The 20,823-nt window shown below is 45.1% G+C and overlaps 1 pseudogene; it reads right to left on the bottom strand.

The window, feature by feature from the left end:
* Window positions 1-5,470: 5,470 nt before the first annotated feature.
* LOC141074975 (uncharacterized) overlaps window positions 5,471-20,823 on the bottom strand; it is a 29,749-nt pseudogene continuing 14,396 nt past the window's right edge.

Raw genomic sequence — 20,823 nt, 5'->3', positions numbered from 1 at the left:
CTTATGGATTGTGTGAGGCCCACTGAATATCAGAGCGCTATGTCACAGGCTCGATGGCACAGGTGTGAAAAAAGTGACTACAGCATAAGGGAGATTTTGAATTTCTGCACACACTAGTGGACACTGGACACTTTTGGATTGTGTGAGGCCCACTGAATATCAGAGCGCTATGTCACAGGCTCGATGGCACAGGTGTGAAAAAAGTGACTACAGGATCACAGAGATTTTGAATTTCTGCACACACTTGTGGACATTGGACACTTATGGATTGTGTGAGGCCCACTGAATATCAGAGCGCTATGTCACAGGCTCGATGGCACAGGTGTGAAAAAAGTGACTACAGGATAAGGGAGATTTTGAATTTCTGCACACACTAGTGGACACTGGACACTTTTGGATTGTGTGAGGCCCACTGAATATCAGAGCGCTATGTCACAGGCTCGATGGCACAGGTGTGAAAAAAGTGACTACAGGATCACAGAGATTTTGAATTTCTGCACACACTTGTGGACATTGGACACTTATGGATTGTGTGAGGCCCACTGAATATCAGAGCGCTATGTCACAGGCTCGATGGCACAGGTGTGAAAAAAGTGACTACAGGATAAGGGAGATTTTGAATTTCTGCACACACTAGTGGACACTGGACACTTTTGGATTGTGTGAGGCCCACTGAATATCACAGCGCTATGTCACAGGCAGAAATTGGCTAGTGTATCACAAACTACAAGGTGTATGTAGAATTGGACAGAATAGGAATCTCCCTAGAGTGTAGGTCTGTAAGAACGGAACAAGTCCTCCACTTATCCTTCCAGAGTGACACACAGATAGCTTCACTGTGGCCGTGATAACAGCCGTTACACGGTACTGAGAGGAGCGTGCACGTACACGGCTGTCCGGTGTACGTAAAATTGTGAAGCTCCGTGTTTTTTAAGTATACGGACTGACACACGCTGTCTCTCTATAGTTTTGAATGTGATCAAACAGCAAATATATTTAACTGTTTGAAAGCTAGACAAAACTAGAAGGTGCAGGTCTGTAAGAACGGAACATGTCCTCGACTTATTCTCACAGAGTGACACACAGATAGCTTCACTGTGGCCGTGATAACAGCCGTTACACGGTACTGAGAGGAGCGTGCACGTACACGGCTGTCCGGTGTACGTAAAATTGTCAAGCTCCGTGTTTTTTAAGTATACGGACTGACACACGCTGTCTCTCTATAGTTTTGAATGTGATCAAACAGCAAATATATTTAACTGTTTGAAAGCTAGACAAAACTAGAAGGTGCAGGTCTGTAAGAACGGAACATGTCCTCGACTTATTCTCACAGAGTGACACACAGATAGCTTCACTGTGGCTGTGATAACAGCCATTACACGGTACTGTGTGAGGAGCGTACACCGCTGTATGGTGTGAAAAAATGCACGCTCAGTACCTCAGCAGGACAAAAAAAAAATTGGGATTGCTTTTAAAAAAGCAGTTTGCAGAGCAGTGGGTAAACAGCAATGCAGCTGTCAGGAAGCCTTAGAAGGCAGCCTAACAACCAACACCGCTGATCCACCACAATATAGCCTCCCCTTGCACTGCACACACAGTGACTGGTGTGTTGTACAGGCAAAATCGCTAGCAGCAGAAGCAGGTTTTTTTTCTTCTTCCCTGCCTAACGCTCTCCCTACAGAATCAGCAGCAGCAACCTCTCCCTATGCTAAGATCGGCAGAAGTAAGATGGCGGTCGGCGTGCACGCCCTTTTATAACCCCTGTGACGCCCACCAAAGCAAGCCAATCACTTGCATGCCCTTCTGAAAGATGGTGGTGACCCGTGCCTATGTCATCACGTTGCCCACAGTGTCCGTGGATCCTGATTGGCTGAAAAAGAGCGCAAAACAAACTTTTGAAACGCGACTTTGGCGCGTAAGTCGCCGACCTCGTGGCCGACCTCATACTAGGGTCGGGTTTCGTTTCATGAAACCCGACTTTGCCAAAAGTCGGCGACTTTTGAAATTTTTCGACCCGTTTCGCTCAACTCTACCGCCAGGATGTCTTTAAGAAATGAGATTTGCTTGGAGTTAGGGGCGTAAATAGAGACAATTGTGTAGGTCTTGTTATTGATGGTGCAGACTAGGAAGACGTATCTGCCCTCGTCGTCCACTACGCTGGTGATTAGCAGGAAGGTGACGGTGTTCTTTATTGCGATTACTACTCCTCTTTTTTGTCAATTGCAGGGGAATGAAAGACATTTGGGAAGTTCCCATTCTGCAGTCTGGGGGCATCAGTGCTATATAGGTGGGTTTCCTGAACGCACAATACATCTGCTTTTAGGGATTGGGCCTCTTTCCATAGAAGGGATCTTCTGAACAGACTATTCAGTCCCTTTACATTAATGCTGGAAATGTGAAGAACCATGTACAGATTACAGATAAATTCTATGTATCACCACCAGACAATTAGGAAAAATGGGGGAATAACAAAAACCAAATTTTAATTTTGTGAAAAACCTGTAACTGTAACTCCTCTTGTGCCTTCGCAGGCCATGGTGAAAAATTGTCTTGTATTCTCTTCTCTTGTCCATGTCCACTGCTTCATCAGAGTGGGCGGCATCTTCTTCTTCTGCGGGGAGCTGGTATCTTCGTCCACCGTCCCCACCGACCACTTTTGCAGAAGAGACAAGGCCTCTCGGGGGGAAGTCAGGATCTGTGTTGCTCCATTCTTGGTAATGATCACCGGGTAGCCCCACTTGCACGCGATCCCATTGTCCCGTAGGATCTTGGTGGCTGTGGAGATCTCCCGCCTTCTGTTCAGGGTGACGGCAGATAGGTCGGTGAACACCATGATGCTCTTGAACCTCTGGGAGTTCCGGTCCGCCCGCTGCAGCTTTTATAATGGCTTCTTTAAAATGATAAAAATAAGGCTGTGTGCACACGCTGCGGATTTTGCTGCGGTTTTTTGTACAGTACAATGATTCCCTATGGGAATCAAAAACCGCAGTGCAGACGGTGCGGAATTTTCCGCGCGGATTATCTGCGGTTTTCAATCCGCAGAAAGAATTGACATGTCAATTCTTTCTGCGGATTCTCCTGCGGTTTGCCATCTCCTCCATTGAGGAGATGAAAAACCGCAGGGCAAAACCGCAGAGCAATCCGCAGGTAAAACCGCAGGTCTTTTGACCTGCGGTTTCACCTGCGGATTGTACAAAATCCGCGCGGATGAATCCGCACCTTTTCCGCAGCGTGTGCACACAGCCTAAAGCCTTAAAGTTTTAGGGTGGTGGTCTCCTCATCTGCCTCATAATGAGAGTCCAATAAGTGGTTGTGAGCTGTGGTGACTCCTCCAGCTTCTTCTCAGTATGGCTGTTCTGTCCCCTATGTGCCCAATGTCTTTCTGTTGTTAGGAATCTGGCTTCTATGATGCCTATGCAGGAAACCAGATTCTCACACTTATCTCCAGAGGCTAAGTCCTTTTTTCCAGCTTCTGAGCATGCCCACGGGACGAGCTCCCATTGGAGTTCAGGAGTCAGGTGCTCAGGTCCTGCTCCTGAATTCTTTGGTTCAGCTCAAGGCTCTGGAGATTTCCGGAAGGTCCCGTTCACAATAAAAAGTGCGCATGGCTGTTCCGCCATGCTCTAGTATTTTCCATATTTTCTGCTGTGTGTTTGGTGATGGATGCTTGGACTGGTGACTGACTTATTAAGAAACCCCTTCCCTCTGATAATACGTCTGTGTGAGTGGGATTCAGCCAGTAGCAGCGCTAGCGCCAGCACGCTCAAGCTCCATCTGTTGCAGCAGCCAGCGTCCTGCATCGCGCTTGCGACATTGCGCTTGCAGCCTTTCCAGGCGTTCGCAGTTGTGACGCCGTGCACACATTCTTTTACGGTAAGTCCGTTCGGTTGTAGTGACGTTATATAACTATTCGGGTCACCGGCTACCGTACGTGTGCCGCTGAGACCCTGTGCTGTTAACAGGCTCAGCGTTACTATTTTTCTATTATTTTCCTGTGCAGCTCTGTGTCCCTAAACAGAGACTGCTTATTTGCACTTGGGTGATTTAGAACCCTGTGCACATTACCGCTTTAGTGCTCTGCCTCTCTCAGCAGCGGTTTTTCCATCCACCGCACGGTGGACCCCGAGTGGCGAAGGCACTTTATTTATTTTTTATTTAGTGTCTTCCGCCACTCCTAACATCTGTAGTGCAGTGAGGGTTGAGGTAATGTCACTGTGTATTGCCTGCTTTAGATCTCCTAGCAGGGACTTCAGTGTGTCCTCAGTGATGGGGGTGGAGGGGTGCCCTGTGTCAGGTGCAGGTGCTTATACTTGCATTTTGTTGCTCTGCTTCTCCGGGCTCCTGGATGAAGAGCTGCCCGATCTCTCCTGTGCCAGCTCCGCTGCACTCATTCCCCTCTCCTGTGATGTCTGACCCGGTGTCAGGAGACCAGACTCCCCAGAGCGCTCCACACCGCCGCTGGCCGCATGGTGAGTGCTGCTGCGGCCATCTTGGATTTTCCCAGGCGCCGGCACAAAGATCGGTATCCTGCCCGGCGCTGCTCCCCTGCACCTCGGGACGCGCCCCATCAGTGCCTGGACCCCGTCTGAGGTCGTGGTGAGTGGAATTTCGGGTTTCCCTGACCGTTAGTTGCTGCTGGAGCACGGAGCTAGCGTTCTCTGCACCCACTCAGCTCCTCATCCAGACACGACCCCATGTCCTCACTATATAAGCTATTCATCTATAAGTGCACAGGATCTATTCCTCTTATACACTGATATCCAGTGATAGATCTACAATCCGGTTACATATATCTATGTATGGATTTATCTTACACTCAGTAAATACGGTGCACTTATCTCATCCCCACCTTGATAGTGACGCTCTCCTAGGATACACGTTACTCTATGATGGCACTTCTGCACATAGCCACTAGATGGAGCTACAACATTTGACATTTGCCTGAATTTTTATCTCTACACATGGTTTACACAAATTATATTTTCTTGTGGTAACTCTATACTATTTACCATTAGAAGCTGTGTATTTCTGTAATTATCTGTATGTATACATGATTGATTACCACTTCTGTCTCTGTAAGAACAATCCCCTTTAACCCCTTTCCGACATCGGGTGTAAATGTACTTCCTCCCTTTGATGGGGGCTCCGGTGGTGAGCCCACATGTTTCCATCACATGTCAGCTGTTTTGAACAGCTGCCGTTTGTCCTTAACAGCCTCTGACAGCCGCATTTAATGTGCACTTCCAGCAAGCACGCCGGAAATCCCTCCCATCAGTGACCTGGTCACATGATCATGGGTCACCGATGGGTTGGCATGATAACCAGAGGTCTCCAGCAGACCTCTATGCTTGTCACTGACGGAATGCTATGAGCGTCGCCCACTAGCCAAAACCGCATGGACCAGTGATCGTCCCGCCGAACTCCCACTCTCCTTTTAACATGGGCAAAATGCTACTCAGACAACACAGGGTGAGGGTAACACAGTGTGGGCAATGCTTTATTCTACCACAGAACAGGCAGATAACACATAGAACAGTCCCAGCACAGGACCCAAGATGGGGCACATTACAGAGTCTCACCCTTCCACTGACCCACTGGGATAAGAGCAGCTGTGACTTCACATCTTCCAGGGTCGCTACCCCACCTGTGGCACACACACAGAGAGGAGGTAACGACAAGCATAGGAAGATGACAGTCCATTGAGTCCATACAAGGTACAAGGCCAGTTGATCCAAAGATCACAATCTGGCTTCTGCAAACGTATCCATGGTTCAGCGATGGTCAATGGAGCAGATCTGTATTCTTCCAACCGAGGCTGAAAACCCCTAGGTTGTTTCCTATAGAATGATAGATCCGTGTCCCTTGTGATGATGTTGTGGCTTCTGTCCTGTCTCTTGTCCTTTTGGCATGTAAAGATGTCTTGGCAGAATCTCTCTGGCTATTTCTCTCTCTCAGTCTCTTTATACAGAGGCATGTAACCTATTTTTAGACTTAACAAGTGTCCCTCATTCAGTATTTACATGAAGGGTAAGAATGGAGATGAGATTATTATAGCATTACTTGATTATTTAAACTATTTGCTTAGTTTTTCCCTCTCTGCTTTAGAAGTCAACAAACTGGCTCCATAACACAATGCATAATTAGCATATCATCAAACATCAGTAGTGATCAAGGATAAGCTCACAATAAAAGTCAATATTACCGGCTTACACAAACAAAAGTCTGTTTTCTTGACCAACTAGAAATCAACACTTAAATTTAAAGCCAACATACAGATAACATTCTATTATTCTTCGTTTGCTAAAAAATAGTCATCTGGTTCATTAAGATACAATGCTGTATGTCTTCACAATGCCAAAAGTAAAAAAAAGTTTTAAAAAATATAAAAAAAAATAAAAGTTCAAATCACCCCCCCTTTCGCCCTTCAAAATAAAACAATAAAAAATAAACATATTTGTTATAGCCGCGTTCAGAATCGCCTGATCTATCACTGTAAAAAAGAATTAGCCCGATCGCTAAATGGCGTAATGAGAAAAAATTTAAAAACGCCAGAATTACTTTTTTTGGTCGCCGCAACATTGCATTAAAATGCAATAAAGGACGACCAAAAGATCGTATCTGCACCAAAATGGTCTCCATTAATAACGTCAGCTCATTATGCAAATTGTCTCTTCAGAGAGAAAGAGGACTAGAACTCTAGTGCCACCTATTGGAGGTAGCAATCCTAAAAGTCAATGTTGACCCTTTAACGAGCCTTGTTACCTGACTGAGGATAAAAGCCAAGCCAGAATCTCGGTATTCAGGCCCCTTTAAATTTTTCACTCTTTATTTCATTGCAGCCATTTGGTAAATTCAAATTCATACTATCTATTCCTGACACTGGAGGGGCTTATAAACTTCCAAAGTATATAGTTTGAAGTTAGGGATCTGCCAATATGTGGCTAGTTTTCTGTTTTGGATAACATGATATGCTTACCTTTTGGTAGGCATAAAACCAGCACAATACTCTGATATTGGTTCACCAGGAAAGTGACTACTCCACCATTCCAAATGGAATAGAAACGCTTAGAAATAACCACATCATCGGCTACCAAAAGAAATCATCACTACAAGATAATCTGCGAACTATTCGCTACTTAGACACCTCAACCTACATAGAATACTCTACACCGCCTTCACTTTAAGTAAGTACCGACAACTGAACTATTAATTCCTTTATTTACCTACAACCAAAGACTCTCTTTTCCTTTTTTTTTCTGTACACCTGCTCAGTATAGCGCGGTGAATCACATAGTTACACGTTCTATTTAGGTTTTATAACAGGAGCAGACACAGTCCTGTCTTTTCACCAGCTGCATCTGAGGTTTTTTTTTAGATAGGTAGTGCCCGTGTATACTCTATCCCATTGGGTAACAAAATGTGATTTTTGTGCAAAATATTTCCCACATTTTAAACATGAAAAAGGTTTCTCTCCTGTGTGGATTCTCTGGTGCTTAACACAATCTGATTTAATGTTAAACCATTTCTCACATTCTGAACAGGAAAAGGCTTCTTTCCTGTGTGAGTTCTCTGGTGGACAACACAATGTGATTTCTGTGCAAAATATTTCCCACATTCTGAACAAGAAAAGGGTTTCTCCCCCGTGTGAGTTCTTTGGTGGGTAACAAAATATGATTTATGTGCAAAACATTTCCCACATTCTGAACATGAAAAAGGCTTCTCCCCTGTGTGAGTTCGCTGGTGCATAACACAATCTGATTTATTCCTAAAACATTTCCCACATTCTGAACATGAAAAAGGCTTCTCCCCTGTGTGAGTTCTCTTGTGGGAAAGAAAATGTGATTTCTGTCCAAAACATTTCCCACATTCTAAACATGAAAAAGGCTTCTCTCCTGTGTGGATTCTCTGGTGCTTAACACATTCTGATTTAGTGTTAAAATATTTCCCACATTCTGAACAAGAAAAAGGCTTCTCCCCTGTGTGAGTTCTCTGGTGCTTAACACAATCAGATTTATTGTTAAAACATTTCCCGCACTCTGAACAGGAAAAAGGCTTCTCCCCTGTGTGAGTTCTCTGGTGTCTAACAAACTTTGATTTCTGTGTAAAATATTTCCCACATTCTGAACAGGAAAAAGGCTTCTCCCCTGTGTGAGTTCTCTGGTGGATAACAAAACTTGATTTATGTGCAAAATTTTTCCCACATTCTGAACAGGAAAAAGGCTTCTCCCCTGTGTGAGTTCTCTGGTGGATAACAAAACTTGATTTACGTGCAAAATTTTTCCCACATTCTGAACAGGAAAAAGGCTTCTCCCCTGTGTGAGTTCTCTCGTGAGTAATAAAATGTGATTTCCATGTAAAACATTTTCCACATTCTGAACATGAAAATGACTTCTTTGCTTTAGGAGCAGTTTGTTTTTTAATGCCTCTTTTGTGACTTTGATTTTCCTTAGTAGTCGGTAATGAATCAGAAGATGGGACCTGTTTCATAGGGTCAGATGACAGATCTTTGCTGTGAATGGATGATGGTATATCTGGAGTAATCACTTCAGTTGTATATTGTAGGATCTCAAGATCATCAGATTTAAAAATTGTAGATGTCATCCGTCCCTCTGATCTCCTGGTACAGTCATCTGCTAAGATAAAAACAATTAGTTTTTAATAAAATATCCTTGAGTTTTATATTTTTGAGCATTTCTACTTAAACTGTCCATAAAAATGGCAAGCTATGTAAAAGCTTAAATTATTTACCAAGACAATGACAGTTCACAGTGTAATAGAAAACCTTGTTGGTTGAACCAGTAGTGTGCGGTGTTCAACTGTTTGTTCATTCTGCCTCCCAAATAACGAATAAAAAGAAACCAATCAATGTTATGTAGGTGAAAATAATACCAATTCTCATGTCACAAAAAACAAGTCCCCACTCAGGTCCATCATCTGTCAATGGAAAAACAGAGGTTCCCACACTATTAGTGGCTCAAAGGCTGCTGAAAAGCAACAAGGTTTCCATAAACCAATCCAGCAAAATCCGCTCTCACTTCGGAGTCTTGCAGTGTGCGCAAACAACATTTAGGATGCCTGTATTTAGCAATGTTATAGTGAGAAGAATCCACTTAATTTGCGGTGTCTCCTGGAGCACAATCTGGGCACTATGTGCTGGGTAAGAAAATGGCAAATGTGTAATTTTCACTCTCCAACATCCACTGCGTGTTAATTTCCAGAAAGTGGCTGTGGAGTCAAAATATTCACTTCTCCTAAGGATTATAACCCACAGTGAATTAATTAATAACATGGAATCACTTTATGGGGATTTCAACTATTCTGGTTTTCTGTCATTTAGTTATATTAGGGCTTCTGCATATGGTGTGTCCAACCTCATCTGGGATCTGTTCCTGCTGTCCAGCTGGAGTAATCTGCTCCCTACTTCAGCCAATTGGAAAGTACCACACCCTACTAAAGCGCAAAGCACATGGCCGGAATCTGCCAGATACAGCGCTGTTCTCCTCTGGTTCAGTCCTCTGTGCTCAGCTTGTGGCTTGTGTATTTGTTTCCTGCTGTGACCGTGGCCCGTTTACTGACTACTCTTGTGTCTTCTGATTCTGTATTCTGTCCTTCTGATTCTGACCCAGCTACCTGACTATTCTTCTCGCCATCTAACACCACAGAATAGCAGGTAACACCATGGTCCAAGCCTAGGGGTCCCTGTGTAAGTCCAGATCCATGTAATTGTGTTATAGGGCGATGAGCAAGGCAATCCTTGGGATATGGGAAGCAGAGAAGATAGCGCCAAGCATGTTCATGGAGGACATCTTTTGAGCTGCCAGGTGACCATGAACAGTGCTCCCAATACATTGTGTCTGCAAACTATTCCAGCAAGATCTGCATTCAAATAGCTAAATGGCGCTCCTTCCCTTCTGAACACTGCCATGTGCCCAGACAGTAGTGTACAACCGTATATAGGGTATAGTGCGAAGCTGGAAAATAATTTGTAAGATCCATTTGTTTCCTATTATCCTTTGTGAAGAATTCCAAACTTACCACCACATAAAGTGACACACGTCAGATATTAATAATGGGGCCTGATTAGGAACTACTGAAATGATCAAACTCCACAGTCTCCATCAGTAATAAATGAGTAACTAGTGGTGAAACCTCTCTGGGGTAATTAGAGTATGGGTCTCAGAGACTTCACAATCTATACTATCGTAAGGTCCAATATTTTCTGACAGATGAGTTTCAAGAAGAAATATTAGGCATTTAAAGAGAACTGTGTATAAGGCCGGTTTCACACGTCCTGATATTTCCGGTACCGGAGATGTCCGTGTGTGTAATACTCGTGGCACACGTGTGACTACTATGTCAGCATCCGTACCACATGGACGGCTGGCAGGGAAGAAGCGCTACAGTAAGCGCTGTTCCCCGGCGGCGGGTGCTGAAGACGCTCTCATCATTCTCCTCTGCTCTGCCGGCGGGGAGAATGATGAGAGTTATATTAAAGTCAGAATGATGACAGCAGGTGGGGGCTTTTGGAACTATTACTCCCATCAACCTACACCTGCTGCTAAGAACAGTGACAGCAGGAGTGGATGATGGGAGTATTCCTCACCCGCCACCTGCAGTATAACTAAATAAATGAATGAAAAAAACAGCGTGGGTTCCCGCTTATTTTCTATAACCAGTCCGGCAAAACTCACAACTGGGGGCTGTAACCCTCAACTGTCAGCTTCAGCAAGGCTGGTTATCAAGAATAGAGGGGTCCAAACAGTTTTTTTAATTAATTAAATAATTTAAAAAAATGGCATGAGTTCCCCCATTTTTGACAACCAGCCTTGCTAAAGCTGACAACTGGGGGCTGGTATTCTCAAGCTTGTAAGGGGCCATGGATATTGACCCCCCAGCCTAAAAATAGCAGCCAACAGCTGCCCAGAAAAGGAACATCTACTAGATGCGCCTATTCTGGTGCTTTGCCCGGCTCTTCCCACTTGCCCTGTAGTGATGGCAAGTGGGGTTCATATTTGTGGGGTTGTATTGCCAGGTGACATCAAGCCCACGGCTTAGTAATGGAGAGTAAGACACCTTTCCATTACTAATCCTATAGATATATGGTAAATAAAGACACAGCCAGAATAAAGTATTTTATTAGAGATAAAACAAAACACAGGGTAAGTAGGAAGAGCCGGGCAAAGCGTCGGAATTTCTGGGTTTTCCGGGCAGCTGTGGGCTGGTTATTGTTTAATCTGTATTTGTAGTTTTCAGTTAATGAGATTTTCGTGCTTCGGGGTGGGGTTGTGGGAGTGGCTGTGGGTTGGGCTGTGGGTGGGGCCTTATGTGGTGCTCTACACACATATTAATCTGTATTTGCTTATGACACTGACCCATCAGTGACCTGCCCCCTATTTTACATAAAAAATTACATCCAGAAATATGTCACTGGCGATGGCGGCGCCTACACAGTAGCATCTATAAGTAAGAGATAGATGCTACTGGACAGGCGTCACCAGTGTCATTTGTAATTTTTTTTCTAAGCCTCACAATAGCCACAATATTATAGGCATTATCAACAATAATATTATTAACACTATTATATGCATTATGTAATAATGGGGGGAAGGTCAGTGAGGGGTCAGCGACCTGTCATAAGCCAATACAGATGAATATGTAATCAGAGCACCACATAAAGCCCCGTCCACAGCCCACCCACAGCCCCGCCCCAGAGCACGAGAATCTCATTAACTGAAAACTACAAATACAGATTAAACATCAACCACAAGATGGATTTCATCACCAGGTATCAATGTAATCAGTATAATGGTGCTGACCTGACAGTGTCTGTAGGTTACTGTGCACAATCCTGCTGACAGGTTCCCTTTATATTTGGATCTTAGGCTGTTGTGAGTTCATTTTCCCCTTCACCGTCGATGTCTGATGAACTCCCTCTTCTGGTGAAGGAAGGTAGTGAGGCTGATTACCAAACACCTGATCTGGTAGATGATGACTGGGTAACAGGAATTTCTGACTGGATATAAGGCAACCAATGCCCTTCTGAGTCGCTGGTGATTTCTCTGCTGGATTCTTGGAGACCAGTCTGATTCCTGCTTCCCAAAGATAAGTTTTTGCTCTGCTATTGAACTTATTAGTTTTGTTTTGTTTTCCTTGTTTTTTAGATTTCAGCCATCCCCGGTCGGGGGTGTGCTGAGTTCCATTTTTGTCTCTGATCAGTTTGTCTTTTTGCTCTGTCTTCAGAATTTACCTGAGTGCTGATATAGTCTTTTTGAAGTCCTAGCGACTTCAGGGCCTGTTTTTCCTATCAGACAGTTGGGACATTTTTTGGTAGGGTTTTTTACGGATTGCAGACAGCAGCTTTTCTATCCTGTCCTTTTTAGTTAGCTTGGGCCCCATCGTTTGCTCAACCTATCTTTCTATCTGTATTAGTGTTTTCATCTTGCTTCACCGTCATTATATGTTGGGGGCTGCCTATTGCTTTGGGGCAGTTTAGATTTCCCCTTTCTTTATTTAGGCCTATTTAGTTCTCCGGCTGTGATCGAGGGGTCTAGGGCATCGTAGGAACCCCCCACGGCTACTGTTATTGTTGTGGATAGGATCAGGGGTCTGCAATCCGATAGCTACCAACCTCTCCGGTTTTCTGGACTTAGCTTGTATTTTTGTTTTTTCCTCCTTCGGTGACTCATTCATAACATTAGGCATTTGGAAGAGGCGATGGAGAGCTTTTTTTCAAGACTATAAGGGAGTTACAGACTCACATTAGGCAGGAAAGCCGGTCCCACCACAATCAAACTATCATACAGAATGAACAGGTTATAAAAGAAGACAAAGAATAAAGAAATATGTTACATCCCCAACAAGGTATGTACAAGAGGAGAACACTAAACTGGAGCTGCACTCATTTATGGTGGACCATTGGAGCCACTATGAGTCCTGACCAGAAGAGTAGAGAAAGTATTAGCGCCCCCATTTCAGGAGAGATTGTGCAGTAATCTGAATTCCTTAGGATCAAAAACAATGTAATTTATGACGTGGAGTGAATCCATGACACCAGGGCTGGAGCCAACACATCTCCTGCAGGCGGGAATAAATGTATATTACAGCCATCAGCTTAGAGATCTATCATGGCACAGGTGGAATGTTTGTCCTGGAGATTATCACAATCCTCCTTGAAATTACTGTATTTTTTCGACCATAAGGCGCACCTAGGTTTTAGAGGAAATTAGGAAAAAAAATTGAACCAAAAAATGTGGTCAATTCTGTACTTAATATCCCCTATCCTGGTATATATGGTCCCCTCATCCCCATTCTGATACACATGGCCCACTCATCCCTATCCTGGTATGCATGGATCCGTCATCCCTATCCTGGTATGCTTGGATCCCTCATCTCTACCCTGGTATGCATGGCCCCCTCCTCCCCATTCTGATACACATGGCCCCCTCATCCCTATCCTGGTATGCATGGCCCTCTTATCCCTACCCTGGTATGCATGGCCTCATCCCTATCCTTGTATGCAGGGTCCCCATCTCGTTCTCGTATGCATGGGCCCATCCCTATCCTGGTATACAGGGCCCCCATCTTGTCCTAGTATGCATGGCCCCATCTCATCCTGGTATGCAGGGCCCCATCTCATCCAAGTGTGAAGTACAGTATTCAGGTGTACGGGACATCTTGTTCTCCGGGATCCATTCTTGTGCTTGCGACGCCATTTTGTTGTTTACGAGTTAAATTTTGTAACTTAACAGCTTGTACAATATATGAGATATGAGATGAGACCCTAAAAGAATGTGCTATTGTTCTATTCTCTGCGTCACGTAACTACATAGTAACATAGTAACATAGTTATTAAGGTTGAAGGGAGACTTTAAGTCCATCTAGTTCAACCCATATCCTATCCTAACTTGCCCTAACATGTTGATCCAGAGGAAGGCAAAAAAAACCCATGTGGCAACAGTAAGCTTCACATTGGGGAAAAAAACTCCTTCCCGACTCCACATACAGCAATCAGACTAGCTCCCTGGATCAACGCAATATTAAGGAGACTAGTGTATATACCCTGTTATATTATACTTTCCAAGAAAGGCATCCAGTCCCTTCTTACATGTTAGTAGGGAATCACTCATTACAACATCATATGGCAGAGAGTTCCATAGTCTCACTGCTCTTACAGTAAAGAATCCGCGTTTGTGAGTATGCTTAAACCTTCTTTCCTCCAGACGTAGAGGATGCCCCCTTGTCCCCGTCACAGGTCTAAGAGTGAAAAGATCATTAGAAAGGTCTTGGTATTGTCCCCGCATATATTTATACATTGTAATAAGATCACCCCTAAGCCTTCGATTCTCTAAACTAAATAACCCCAAGTGTAATAGCCTGTCTTGGTATTGCAGACCCCCTAGTTCCCTAATAACCTTGGTCGCTCTTCTCTGCACCCGCTCCAGTTCAGCTATGTCTTTCTTATACACCGGAGACCAGAACTGTACACAGTATTCTAAGTGTGGTCGCACTAGTGACTTATATAGAGGTAAAATTATGTTCTCCTCATGAGCATCTATGCCTCTTTTAATGCATCCCATTATTTTATTTGCCTTTGCAGCAGCTGCCTGACACTGGCCGCTAAATGTGAGTTTGTCGTCCACCCATACACCCAGGTCTTTTTCAGTGACTGTTTTGCCCAGTGTTTTACAATTAAGCACATAATTATACATCTTGTTCGTTCTACCCAAGTGCATGACCTTACATTTATCCAGATTAAAGCTCATTTGCCATTTATCAGCCCAAGCTTCTAGTTTACATAAATCCTCTTGTAATATAAAATTGTCCTCCACTGTATTGATTACCCTGCAGAGTTTAGTGTCATCTGCAAATATTGAAATTCTACTCTCTATGCCCCCTACAAGGTCATTAATAAATATGTTAAAAAGAAGCGGGCCCAAAACTGACCCCTGTGGTGCCCCACTGCTAACTGTGACCCAGTCCGAGTGTGCTCCATTAATAACCACCCTTTGTTTCCTATCCCTGAGCCAGCTCTTAACCCACCTACATATATTTTCCCCTATCCCCATTGTTCTCATTTTATGTATCAACCTTTTGTGTGGCACCGTATCAAAAGCTTTTGAAAAGTCCATGTACACCACGTCCACAGCATTCCCTTGGTCCAGTCCGGAACTTACCTCTTCATAAAAGCTTATCAGATTAGTCTGACAGGAATGGTCCCTTGTAAACCCATGTTGATATTGGGTCATGAGGTTCTTCTTCTCCAGATACTCCAGTATAGTATCTCTTAGAAAACCCTCCAGGATTTCACCCACAGTTGAGGTTAAACTTACTGGCCTATAATTTCCAAGTTCAGTTTTTGTCCCCTTTTTGAATATTGGCACCACATTTGTTATACGCCAGTCCTGTGGTACAGACCCTGTTATTATGGAATCTTTAAAGATTAAAAATAATGGTCTATCTATGACTGTACTTAATTCCTGCAGTACTCGGGGGTGTATCCCATCCGGGCCCGGGGATTTGTCAATTTTAGTGATTTTTAGACGCCGCCGTACTTCCTGCTGGGTTAAGCAGGTGACATTTAACGGACAATTTTTATCCCTGATCATGTTATCTGTCATGGGATTTTCTTGTGTAAACACTGTTGAAAAAAAGTCATTTAGCATATTGGCTTTTTCCTCATCCTCATCCACCATTTCACCCAGACTATTTTTTAGGGGGCCAACACTATCATTTTTTAGCTTCTTACTATTTATGTAGTTAAAGAATATTTTGGGATTATTTTTACTTTCTCTGGCAATGAGTCTCTCTGTCTCAATCTTTGCTGTCTTGATTTGCTTTTTACAGAATTTATTTAATTTTCTGTATTTATTTAATGCCTCATCACTACCTACTTGCTTTAATTCTCTAAATGCTTTATTTTTATCTCTTATTGCGCCCCTTACAGCTCTATTTAACCATAGTGGTTTCCTTCTATTTCTCGCAGGTTTATTCCCATACAGTATATATTGTGCACAGGTCCTATTCAGGATGTTAATAAACGTCTCCCATTTTCTTTGTGTATTTTTATGTCTCAGGATATCGTCCCAGTTAATTGCACCAAGATCATCTCTCATCCGTTGGAAATTTGCCTTCCTGAAGTTTCGTGTTCTTGTATCCCCTCTACTACACATCTTATTAAAGGATACATGAAAACTTATTAATTTGTGATCACTATTACCCAAGTGACCCTCAACCCTTACATTTGATATGCGGTCTGGCCTGTTGGTTAATATTAGGTCTAGCAGTGCCCCCCCTCTTGTTGGGTTCTGAACCAGATGTGAAAGGTAATTGTCTCTCATAGTAGGGAGAGGGACATATTCCGATTTTCTTGCATTACTATTGGCTTATAAAGTGAATGTATTACGACGATGTTATTGGTAGCTGAGTACTTTGCATAATTAAGCAAAAGATTATAAAAGAAGTGACTAAAATAAAGGGGCTTAGTGATCTGCCTCGATCCTCCCGTACAGAGACCCCCGTCTCCATGTGGTCATTCCCAGTTGCTAGCAACGCCCTGTGAACTAATTTGGAAATCACTGGATCAACCGTGAAGGGTTAATTTAGCCCTACCTCAACAGTTTTGGCGCCCAACGTACGGCCCCCGAATAGGGCCGCCTCTGCCCCCGGAGGAAAACAAGACAAAGGACCCTCGGAGCGGACATGGGTGCTGGAAAATTGGGACTGATCATCCCCCACGACAACCATGGTAAGTTGGCAGTTATACTGTTCAGACTGACCGTTGGTGTGGTTTTCCTGTGCTTGTTGCTGCAAAGAGGATCTGAGGTTTGTCCTCATGGTGGGGTGATTCATGGGTGGAATCATATAGAGGTGCAGTCCCGTTGGGGGTCCAGTGCTCGAACCGTACCTCATAAGGGACGGACACCCCGGATTGACCAGTGATTGTGACTCTCTTTATAGTAAAAATATCCTGAATTCCTGATCATTGTTAGTAATCAGGCGTGGTCATGTGATCGAAGACTGGGTAGGATACGTAACTCAGGTATATATATATATAACCAGAGGTGTCCGGAGGGATAGTCTGAGATGCCCTCCTCCTTTCACTGAGTACCGCGAATCTTGGGCAATCCCAGAGGGGGATTATTGACCCGGTGGAACAGAGACTGAAACGGCCGCCAGATCTGTGCACAACTTAAGGATATTTAGCTCTAAATGAGAGAATCCGTGGAAGGAAGAGAAGAATTTTGTGGCTTGGCACATTAATTGTGTGACGAAGGTGTTAGGAAGAACAGAGGAAGTGAATTCTGATTGTTTCTGTTACTGCTACGTTGAAGAAGGAAAAATTGTCTATTATTATGGCAAGGACGGGATGTATTGTGGTTCAAGCAAGTGACTGTGGTGTGAGAAAGTGATTGATTAAGAAGGAACTAAGATTGATACTGTGTCAGACAGACAAATAGTTAAAAGTGATGATTTGAAAGAAGATGTCTCCCTGCTAGATGACAATTGTACAAGGACACCGAGAGTCGCAGCCCCCACCTTTTCTTTTTTAAACGCTCACGGTATCTATTATCAGCCACCGCTGCCAGCCTCAGTCCCCGCTAAAAAAAAAAAAAAGTTTTCAGAAGAATTTAACCCGCTCTGTTCAGCAGAGAGAAATAAAAAAGCAAGCTAGCAGCCAGCAGCTGCTCCAGCCCCCACCATTGTGCCCAGCGAGGCTGTGAGTTCACAATCCCTTATCAGTATCAGTGTGCCCTTCAGCCCACACAGCAAACTCTGGCCCCCCTCAGACTTCAGCTACTGGGAACCCTGCTCCTCAGCCCCTCCCTGCTAATGCTGGCGCTGTGCCAGACTCGAACACTTTCAGAGAGATTGTCATTCCCCTGCTATTTTAATCGGAGTAGAAGGTAGACCCAATTAATATACTTTTATAAACCCTATTTCTGTGGGACCTTTTCCCAAGGTTACTGTTCAGTTTGTAATCTCTCCCACATGTCCAGTAAATTTACTAGGGGCAGACTAATTATCACAGTTCCGCTCCAGAATACAATTCCAAGATGATGGTCAGATGGCTCTTACGTTATATAATCCCTATGTAGATGAAGACAGTGAGGAAATTTGTATGTTCATGCCTTTCCCACAGATGCCGCAAGGGGCACAAAACAGTCCCAACCAGTTTGCAAAAATTAAAAAAAAAATATGAGCGAGTGTCTTTTGCCATTTCTGCCACTGTTAGCCTCCTTAAGTATCTGGCAGCACTGAACTGTCGGGTTTCGGCCTTGAGACTTCAGTTCTGCCTTGGTCAAGTGATATTCTTGGGTCACTGTCTCCTTCAGGGTGCCAGACACCTCGCAGAAGAAAGAAAACTAGCTGTCAGCTCCCTTCCTTTCCCAAAAGATGAAACTGAACTCCAGCGTTTTCCTATGCACTTATTGTTGTCAGTGGATACCAGATGCATCCAGCATAATGCAACCCCTTTACAATGCCTTGAAAGACGGTATAATGAACTATACGGGAAGATGGCAGTGATGAGGATTACCTCCAACATGATTGTTCCCAACTTTTGACTGAAGAAACAGCTACTCCACCAAATGCCAGTGAGAATCCACTCCCAAATCCCGATCTGGTGTTATACACGGATGGTTCAAGATATGCTGACAAGTTTGGTAGATTCCACACGGGATATGCTGTTACCACAGAGGACACTGTAGTGCACGCAGCTGCTCTCCCGCCCTCACAGTCAGCACAAGAAGCGGAACTCCAGGCTCTGTCTACTGCATGTACTTTGGCCAAGAACAGACTGGCTAATATATACACGGACTCACGGTATGCATTTGGTATTGCTCACGATTTTGGGGCTCTATGGGCCAATCGAGGGTTTATTACTACTGCCGGAACCCCAGTGAAAAATGCTGAAGCTGTTAAAACCCTCATGGACTCGATCAAATTACCTACTCAGGTGGCCATTATCAAAGTTAAGGCGCACGGTCCTAGGAACAGTCCACAGACTGTTGGCAACGCATTTGCAAAAGCTGCAGCTCTTTTACCCGTTGAACCAACCATACCAACTATGGTGACCACACGCTCTCAACGTAAACAGTTACAAGAAGCATTGACCCTACAAGAACCTGAGGATCTACAACAGACTGAAGTTTTCTGTCGGACCCTGCGAGACCGCTTAATGACGATGCAGGGAATGTCTCCAAAGGAAGAGGTGAAGCAATGGAAGACTGATGGGGCACGTATGGATAATGGTCTCTGGAAAAAGGACTAACTCGTGTGTCTCCCTAAGCTGATGTACCCTGCTATTGCCATATGGGCACATGGACCTACACATCGAGGAAAGAATCAGGCCCTCGCACTGGTGCAAAAATTCTACTGGGCCCCGGGAATTTCCACAGTTTTGACAGCGCTCACCCGTGCCTGTAATATCTGTCAGACTTGTAATCCCGGTCAACTTCAACGTGTACCCCCGAAGCATCTTGCTAAGCCCGACTATCCTTTCCCCAAAGGTTACAGGTGGACCATATCACGTTGCCTAAGTCTGGAAGGTATGACTACTGTTTGGTTGTTGTTGACATGTTCTCCAGTTGGCAGGAAGCATTCCCTGTTACCAACATGACTGCAAAAACCACAGCAAAGAAACTGGTGATGGAAGTCATATGCAGATATGGGGTTCCAGAAGTTGTTGAAAGTGATCAAGGCCCGGACTTTTCTTCTCATGTGTACCAAAAAGTTCTGACAATGCTTAGATCCACTGTAGCCCTCTATACTCCGTACCACCCACAATCCAGTGGGAAGTTAAGAGGCTGAACGGCACACTGAAGGGACAATTGACCTGTCACGCTCACCGCCGGCTCCACGCTCGCCGCTCCCGCGGCGTCCTCGGCTCCTGCTGCCGCCTCTCCCCGCGCTGGGTGCGCCCGCCGCCTCCGGCGTGCTCCCGTGGCGGGCGCGCGCTCACCTGCACGCCTGTCCTCCACCCCGCGCTCTGTCCCGGCATTCGGCCCGGGGCGCATGCGCACCCTGCGCTCCAGGTCCCACTACAGGCCTAGCCAGGCCTTCTCCCCGCCCTCCTGACCCTGCTGACCTGACCCGGAAACTCCTGCCTCTATAAGAGGCAGCCTCTTCCTCCAGCTCACCGCCTGATCGTCACTTCCTCTCTCTGTGACTCTGGCTCCAGCCTGCCTGCCTTTTTCCCTGCTGCTCTTACCCTTTCCTCGTCCTCCCTGTCTAACCGTTCCTTGTGTTCCTCCCAGTGCCCGCCATCTCGTCTCCGTGTTCAGCCTGTGCCCTGCGTCTGACCCGTGTCTTGCCGTTCCAGCCTTGCCTGCCTGTATCCTTCAGCCTCCGTTCCTGGCCTCCAGTCCTGCCGGTTCCAGTCCAGCTCATCCTTCCGCCTGCCCGCTGCACCCTCTACTGTGCACCTCCGTCCTCGGGTACCAGCTGCCGTGGTGAGTAGTTTCCCCTGGGCCTGTCCCAAACGCTCCCTGTATAGGGGGTGGTCCACCTGGTCCGCTCGCCCAGGGGAGGTTCGCTTGCCGCGGTCCAGTGGGTTCACCCTTGGGAATCCTTACAGAACGATCAGGCCATGGACCCCGCTGGTACTTCTACCCCGACCCAAAAGGAACTTCTGTTCCTGCGGGAAAATCAAGCGAGGATCATGTCGTTCCTCAAATCCATGGAGTCTCGTCTCTCGTCACTACAGGCCTCGGATCCAGGGAGTACCACCCAGATCGCCGGCCTCCAACAGGAGCTAGCCCAGCAGCGCGACACTCAGGCTCATATCCTGAACTACATGGCCTCGGTGGACAACCGCCTGCTGGC

Source organism: Dendrobates tinctorius, unplaced genomic scaffold, assembly GCF_039654945.1.
Source record: "Dendrobates tinctorius isolate UK_male_01 unplaced genomic scaffold, ASM3965494v1 ptg000345l, whole genome shotgun sequence".
NCBI lineage: Eukaryota > Metazoa > Chordata > Amphibia > Anura > Dendrobatidae > Dendrobates > Dendrobates tinctorius.
The sequence above is the reverse complement of the archived record's forward strand: the minus strand, read 5'-3'. Positions and strand labels throughout refer to the sequence as shown.